Source organism: Gopherus flavomarginatus, chromosome 11, assembly GCF_025201925.1.
Source record: "Gopherus flavomarginatus isolate rGopFla2 chromosome 11, rGopFla2.mat.asm, whole genome shotgun sequence".
In the NCBI taxonomy this organism is placed as follows: Eukaryota; Metazoa; Chordata; order Testudines; family Testudinidae; genus Gopherus; species Gopherus flavomarginatus.
Genome location: NC_066627.1, coordinates 5,710,409 through 5,718,850, shown reverse-complemented (window position 1 = coordinate 5,718,850; position 8,442 = coordinate 5,710,409). Strand labels below are relative to the sequence as shown.

At 51.3% G+C, this 8,442-nt stretch overlaps 1 pseudogene; it reads left to right on the top strand.

Annotated features, from left to right (window-relative positions):
• Positions 1-4,770: 4,770 nt before the first annotated feature.
• LOC127031559 (olfactory receptor 10G6-like) lies at positions 4,771-5,658 on the top strand (annotated as a pseudogene).
• The last annotated feature ends 2,784 nt before the right edge of the window (positions 5,659-8,442 follow it).

The following is an 8,442-nucleotide window of genomic DNA, read 5'->3' as shown; positions in this document are numbered from 1 at the left end:
GACAGACCCAAATCCTGGAGACTTGCAAAGAAACCTAAGGACACAAGATGCCCACCTCCCATGGGTGCAGGGTCCTCTTAGACCCTTATGGTAGCCCAGCCAACATTTCTCTTCTATCTGGCCACTTTGGTAGGTTGAGTTCTTCAGTGCAATTCATTCCCTGAGGCTAGCAAAAGCTCTCCAGTCAGGACCTAGATTATTGTTCACAGTCTGAGCTCAATGGTGGCAGTTTTTCGAGGTGGGGGAGTCAATGAGGAGGTGTCTCAGGCTCCTGAACTCTCCAAGTGCAGGACTCAGCTGAGTTTCCCTGTCACATCAGTGTAAGCAGTGAGGATCTAATCGCCTGGCACAATCATAGCCCTGGGGCTCCCCACCAGCCATTTTTTGGAGCCATAACTCCTCGGAGAAAGCAAGACAGTTCAAACCATTCACTGACCCATCCAGCCAGTCCACCCTGCTGCGTCGAATGCATGTGGAGATGGACTAGTCTAGCATCTAGCACTCTGCTGGAATTGACACAGCCATGGAAATTAGCTGCCCCAAATCTCTGTTATTGCAGAATGAAGGCTGCCCAGTGCAGGGCGAGTGGCTGCACTGAATTCTGCATTAATCCACTTTTTGTTCATTTAATGTCATTTTCCTGCTTCCCTTGGGGTTCTTGGGGGGCTAAATTAATTACAGATTTGCGAGTTGCTCAAACACATCATCAATGGGGTGAGGTGAGTCAGATCAACTCAACGTAGCTTTGCTGTATGTCAAATAAAGGGACCTGAGTGATGAGATCTGGAATAGAAATGAGTTTCTCCAGGGAACTGGATGAAATGCTCTCCCAGAGCTGGATCAGCCAAGTGGAACAGGCCTCGGCGGGAACCCCAATGAACAGAGACCCTGTTTTTTTTGCTCATTACAGCAATTTTGTAACATAATATGGTGCCTACTAAATGTCCTTCATCCTATGCCTGCAGAGATGTTAAGTGACCATTGCAAGTGGTCTCCTACAACATGTGTGAACCCTTTATGATAAAGTATCTTATACAACGTACGACCTGAAGAGAAGTGACAGTCTGACCATTTTAACTATTGCTGCAGCTCTGTTATCTGCCTGAGGGTTTGATTCTTTTATTTATTTCAGTTGTATCTGTGTAACCCTTCGGCCCCTCTGAGTTGGCAGCAACAAGGGTCGGGTTCAGTGTCTAGGGGTTCCATTTCAATAACGCTATGCAAAACGGGGTCGATCTCCCACCCAGTGACCTGGGACAATTACATACCACCCCCTCGGGTGCTTCTAGGAGGCAATACTTCCCCACTCGCAAGCACAGAGCCTGATTGTAGCAAAATCCTTTTAATAAAGGAGGGAAATAATGTGGCATCATATTGGGGAAACACCACAAACAGGATTCATAACATAAACCATGAGCAAAAGACCCACCAAGTAAGTTTGGTAATGTTCTTTTCCCTTTAGGGTCTTAAGTCCAATCACCCCAAAGTCCAACAACCCAAAAGTCTTTGTCCCAGGTCAGTGCTGCCCCCGAGTTCAAAAGTTTATATGCAGAGTTTTACCCCTCCCAGCCTGCGTGGAAATGGGGGGGCATACAGGGTGTTAATGGGCACCTTATGTGGTCTGAGGCCGACTGCCCCGTCTCTGCGTGGAGTTCTGCTGCCGCCTTCACCATGAACAGTTCCACTCCACCAGCCCATCTGTGAGCCACTCCGGCCGTCCCTGAAAACCGCTCTGCTCACTTGCTCATTGTTCCATGGGCTGGTCCAACTGTCCTGCAAACTGCTCAGCTCTGCTCTGCGTTCTATGGGCTGCTCCAACCGTCCTGCAAACGGCTCCACTCTGCCAGCTGCTTAGCAATATATCTTCAGGCTCCCACACTAGTTAACACAGCACTCAGCTCAGTAAGTTTAGCTCTTTTAGTGATTTCAGCTCTTAGTGATTTCAGCTTGTAGTAGGAGAGCCCAAGTGCTGGTGCACCATTGGCCCAAAGTGAATTCAGCTTTCAGCAACTTCTAGCTAGATTTCTAATAAAATCAAAATTAGCTCTGCTATTCAGCAGTGGAGAGAAGAAAAGGAGGCTGAAGGTGACAGGTAGTGGCGTTCTGTTATTTCACTCTCATTACGCTACTTGAATCTTTTTCCATAGGATAACTATCCTTACACCTCTTGTCAACAGTCTGTAATTGATCATCTTGATTATCACTACAAAAGCTTTTTTCTTCTGATAACAGGTCATTTTAATTAATTAGCCTCTTAGAGCTGGTATGGCATCTTCTCTGTATGTATATATATAGTCTTATGATATGTTCCATTCTATGCATCCGATGAAGTGGACTGTAGCCCATGAAAGCTTATGCTCAAATAAATTTTTAGTCTCTAAGGTGCCACAAGTACTCCTGTTCCTCCTAGGCAGTCATTTACCATTTTAAATGTGTATAACTGATTGTTCCATCCTAAACAGAGTAATTTGCATTTGTCCTTATTGAATTTCATGCTATTTACTTCAGACCATTTATCCAGTTTGTCCAGATAATTTTGAATTATAAGTCTGTCCTCCAAAGCACTTGCAACCCCTCCCAGCTTGGTATCATCCACAAACCCTGTAAGTGTACTGTCTGTGCCACGATCTAAATTGTTGATGAAGCTATTGAACAGAACCAAACCCAGAACTGACCCCTGAGAACCCCACTCATTATGCCCTTCCAGCCTTACTGTGAACCAGTGATAATTCCTCTCTGGGAATTGTTGTCCAACTAATTATGCACCTACATTATAGTAGCTCCATCTAGGTTTTATTTCCCTAGTTTGTTCATGAGAGGTCATGCAAAACTGTATCAAAAGCCTTACTAAAGTCTAGGGCAGGGGTCTCCAACTCAAATCACCATGAGGGCCACACGAGGACTAGTCCATTGGCCTGAGGGCCGCATCACTGACACCTTTACATATAAAGATACAAAAGCCCCGGCTTTGCCCCTGGCCCCGCTCCCATTCCACTCCTTCCATGCGGCTCTGTCCCACACCACCTCTTCCCACCCCTTCCCCACCCTCGTTCCAACCCCTTTCCCTCCAAGTCTGTTCCAAACCCAAGGAGGTTGCCCTAATGCCACCTTGGGTTCAGAACAGATTTGGAGGGGAGAGCAGCCCCTGCTGATCCCCCTCATCCCATTGCATAAAACAAAGCACCCACTAGTGCCATTCTGCAGCACGGGGGACAGCACTGACTGGTAGAGGAGCATGCCCCCAACTGAGCCCATACCTCAGTCCCTGAAGTCCCACACTGGGCCATTCTTTTAAGATCCATGGTCTCCTTTAATAGCTAAGTCAATGCTCTGTCGCCTTCATTTTTGCCCCAAACACCATTTCTAATGATGCCCATTGGGGTTTGCCCATGGGGGACCTCATTACTTGCTTGAAAATACAGAAAATGTCAACAGTTTAATATGAGTGGCACTGGTGGGAGAGAAGTACCCGAAGGGGAAGAGTCGAGAGCACAGAGACTAGTGCAGGAGGGAAGTCAGGTTAAAAGAAGCTGCAGAGAGAAGGGACACAACAGAGCTGAGGGCAAAATTTAACGATGTATAGAAGCGGAGATCAGCACCAGGACCCACCCAGCTCAGTCTCCCACCGTGAGGGGCAAGTTTATTGACTCTGCAGCCGGCAACTCCGGGATGATCTCTTATGGGGGACATTTACCCCTAGTCCCTGCCTGTTTGGGGCTGGCATCACCCTGGAGCCAAACCCACCTCCTGTGTGAAATGTTTGATTGGGAGGACTTAAAGGAGATCTCAGAGCATGGAAGAGAGCAAACAGGACCTGCTTGAAGACCAAATCATGCATCCCAGCTGCAACACACTCCAGGTGACTGTATCCAGAGGGGCAGCTGCAGGACTGCTCTGTCAGCTGTTTCAATCTCTCTCTGCTGCTCTTCCTCATTACAGAGCCAGGTCCCTAGCTGGTGAAAATTCCCATTCCCCATGGCAAGTGAGTCCTTCATGCCAGAGAACAGCCACTCGCTCCTTGATAGTGGCCTCAACAGGCAACATCAGGGGAAGATGCAAAAACCTCTGCAGGGGGCAGTTTCAGTATTGACTATCCAGAGAGGGTTTTTTTTCCTATTCCAGGTCACTTAGAAGTTGAGTTTGACCCAAAAGTAGGAAGTTTTATCCCCGTCTGATCTTCGGAGCACCCTGGTTGAAATCCACAGCTGGGAAGTTGGGCCAGCATGAGGACTAGACACCAAAGTCCTGAGGTGGGGTTTTAGAAGGTCTTCCTCTTGTCACGTGTGGGCTGCAGGGAGTTAGAAGATGGGGAGGGGACACTAGGATCAGGACTCTTGGATTGTAGGGGTGTATCCCCATCCCTAGGAAGGGAATGGAGTCTAGTGGGGAAGATTGGGAGTGGGCTGGGGCTTCTGGATTATTTTCACAGCTCTGGGTGGTGAGTGAGAGGTAAGGGGTGGGGAGGGGATATGAGTCAGGTGTCCTGGGTTGTATTTCCACCTCTGGGAGGTAAGTGGGGTCCAGAAGGTTAGAGCAAGGGCAGTTCGTTGCCAGGACTCCAGAGTTAAGGTCCCAACTCTTGGAGCTGAGCAGCGTCTAGTGGGGTAGAGCATAGAGGGAGAGATGGAGAGTCAGGGCTTCTGGGCTCGATTCTTCCCCTGGCACAGGAGTGAATCTTGTCCCAAATGCCCCAGCTAAAATCATCTATTGCTTCTCTGCTCATTAATCATTAACACCCCGGGTTCACCTTCAGGGACACAGACCGAGTGAATGGAGTGTGGGAACCGGTCTCAGCAGACCCATTTCATCCTGGTGGGGCTCCCATATTCCCCAGAGTTGCGGATTCCCTTGTTCCTCTTCTTCCTCATCATCTACCTGTTGACGCTGTGCGGGAACCTGCTCATATTGCTGGCGGTGGCCCGGGAGCGCCGGCTGCACAAGCCCATGTACTGGTTCCTCTGCTGCTTGTCCTTCCTCGACATGATGGTCTCCTCAGTGGTGGTTCTCAAGATGGAAGCCGGCTTCTTGCCGGGCGGCGGGGCCATCTACTTCCAGGGCTGTGTAGCCCAGCTCTTCTTCCTCTTCCTTGGCTGCACCGAGTGCTTCCTCTAAACGGTTATGGCCTACGACCGCTTCCTGGCCATCTGCAAGCCACTGCACTACAACGTCATTATGAACCACAGAACCTGCCTGTGCCTGGCAGTAGTGACCTGGTTTGGGGGGGCTCCCTGCACTCCACCATACAGACCGTGCTGACCTTCCAGCTGCCCTATGGCCAAGAGAACAGGGTGCTATATACATCCTCTGTGATATCCGAGCTGTGCCGAAGCTGGCCTGAGGGGACATGGCGCTCAACGAGCTGGTGACATTTGTGGACGTTGGCTTCCTGGCCCTCACCTGCTTCCTTCTCATCCTGATGTCCTATGTCTACATTGTCTCAGCCTCCTGAGGATTCGCTCGCCCCAGGGCAGGCATCGGGCCTTCTCCACCTGCATGGCTCATATCACTGTTGTGGTGACCTACTATGTGGCTGGGCTCTTCATCTACCTGAGACCAGGATCCTAGCACCCACTGGATGGTGTGGTGGCTGTATTCTACATCACGGTGACCCCGCTCCTCAACCCCCTCATCTACACGCTGAGGAACAAGGAGATGTAAGATGCCGTGATGAGACTGGGGAGCAGGAAACTGCCGGTCCCTGAGCTATGATTATTCTGCTTTCAGCAGGAACTGCCTGAGAACTGGCCAGGGAGAGAGGGACTTGGAAACAGAAGTCAGGACTCCCCTGTTCTGCCTCTGTTCGGTGGGGGAGCTGATGTCAGTGGCTTGGAACAGAAACGGCTGAAAGTTCAGATTTTTCATTTCTGCCCCTGACTCTGGGACAGGAGCAGGTTACTGTGCTTGGGAGCAGGTTAGGTGCGTGGGAGGTGGCTCTGGGCTGTGGCAGGGGGTTAGGGTGTGGACTCTGGGTTCGGGGATGGAGTTGAGAGGTTAGGTGTGTGGGAAGGGGCTCTGGGCCAAGGCAGGAGTTTGGGGTGCAGGGGAGGTGTGAGCTCTGATCTGGGGGGTGAGGTTGAGAGGTTAGGTGTGTGGGAGGGGGCTCTGGCCTTGGGCAGGGCATTGGGGTTTGGACTCTGGGCTGGGGGGTGGGGTCGAAGGATTAGGTGTATGGGAGGGGGGTCTGGGCCAGGGCAGGCGGTTGGGGTGCAGGGGCGGTGCGGGCTCTGGCTGGAGTTGCGGGCTCTGGAGTGAGGACAGGGGTGAGGGGTTGGAGTGCAGGAGGGAGCTCGGAGCTCGGGCAGGGGCTTGGAGCAAGGAGGGCTTGAGGGGTGCGGTCTCCAGGCAGTGCTTACATTGGGCAGCTCCTGGTCAGCAATGCAGTGGAGTTAAGGCAGGCTCCCTGACTGCCCTGGCTTGGCCTGACTCCCGGGAGCAAACAGCACATCCCTGTGGCTGCTGGGCAGGGGGCCAGGAGGGCTCTGCACACTGCTAATGCCTGCAGGTGCTGCCCCCACAGCTCCCACTGGCTGAAGTTCACTGTTTCCAGCCAATGAGAGCTGAAGAGTTGGCGCTTGGGGCGGGGTGTGGGGGCAGCGTGCAGAGACCCCCTGGCCCTGGCCACCCCAGCACCTAGGAGCCAGACATGCTGCCACTTCCAGGAGCCACGCGGAGCCAGGGCAGGCAGGGACCCTGCCTTAGCTCCCATACGCCACCGGACTTTTAGTGGCCTAAAATCTCCCAGATTGGCTTTATTCGCCTAGGGGAGATACAGCCCAATGCTGGGAGACTCCTGGCCAGACCGGGAGGGTTGGCAACCTTAGCTGTATTTGATGCTGTGAGATGGTAGTGCTGTACCCCCTCTTTGAGATGATATGGGAGGAAGAAGTGATTCCGGTAGACTGGAAAGAGGGATATCTCATCAATATCCCCAAGAAAGGAGACCTTAGCAACTGTGCCAATTTTAGAGGAATCACACTCCTGTGGGTGCCAGGGAAGGTCTTTAACCGAGTCCTCAGAGAGAATGAAGGATGCCATCGATCCACAGCTACGAGATGAACAGGCAGGTTTCCGGCAGAACAGCATGCACGGACCAGATAGCAACGCTTCGCATCATAGTCGAGCAGTCTATAGTGTGGAACTCGTTGTACATCAATTTTGTTGACTATGAGAAAGCGTTCGATAGCATGGATCGAGAGACCCTTTGGAAGCTCCTTCGGCACTACGGCATCCCAGCAAAGGTGGTCAACCTGATCAAGAACTCATATGACGGTATACACTGTAGAGTGATCCATGGAGGGCAGCTCACTAACAGCTTCCAGGTGCAAACTGGAGTCAGGCAAGGATGCTTGTGGTCACCACTTCTCTTTCTTCTTGTCATCGATTGGATTATGAAGACATCCACCTACGAGCGTAGGAACGGAATCCAGTGGACGTTGTGGACCCAGCTTGATGACCTGGACTTTGCTGACGACCTTGCACTCCTTTCGCACCGTAAACAGCAGATGCAAGAGAAGATCAATGTAGTGGCAGCCACGTCATCACAGGTTGGCCTCACCATTCACAAGGACAAGACCAAGATCCTTAGGATTAACTCCACTAGCAATGACCCAGTCATACTGAATGGAAGCCCCCTGGAAGAAGTGCAGTCCTTCACCTACCTAGGTAGCATCATCGACCAGCAGGATGGCACAGACGCAGACATCAAAGTAAGGATTGGTAAGGCAAGAGCAGCCTTCTTACAGCTCAAGAACATCTGGAGCTCTAGAGAGCTGTCTTTGGCAATAAAAATTTGACTGTTCAACTCCAATGTGAAATCAGTCCTACTGTGTGGAGCTGAAACCTGGAGGACAACCTAACAACCATCAGGAAGATCCAGACCTTCATAAATAGCTGCCTCAGAAGGATTCTCCAGATCCCCTGGCCAGACACCATCAGTAACATCCACCTCTTGGAGAGGACCGGTCATCTTCCAGCAGAGGAAGAAATCAGAAGGAGAAGGTGGGGCTGGATAGGACATACACTACGCAAGCAGCCAACTAACATCACCAGACAGGCACTGCAGTCGAACTCTCAAGGCAAGCGGAAAAGAGGCCATCCAAGAAACACCTGGCGACGTGACCTTCAGGTTGATAGCAAAAAGATGGACTATACCTGGAACCAGTTAGAACGAATGGCCCAGGATAGAGGACTCTGGAGATCTGTTGTTGGTGGCCCACACCCAGATTGGGGTGACTGGCATGAGTGAGTGTGTGATCAGAGGAGGGGCTGGGAATCCTCCTGTAATCGATCGCTAGAGCTGGAAGGAGTGTGGGGTCTAACGATAAGAGTGGGGTAGGGAGGGGACTGGAGGGTCCAGACACCTAACAGGATGACAGGGGGTCTGAACCCCCAAATAGGCAATTGAATCAACTGGTTGCATGCAATGTCATTATGCAAAAACAT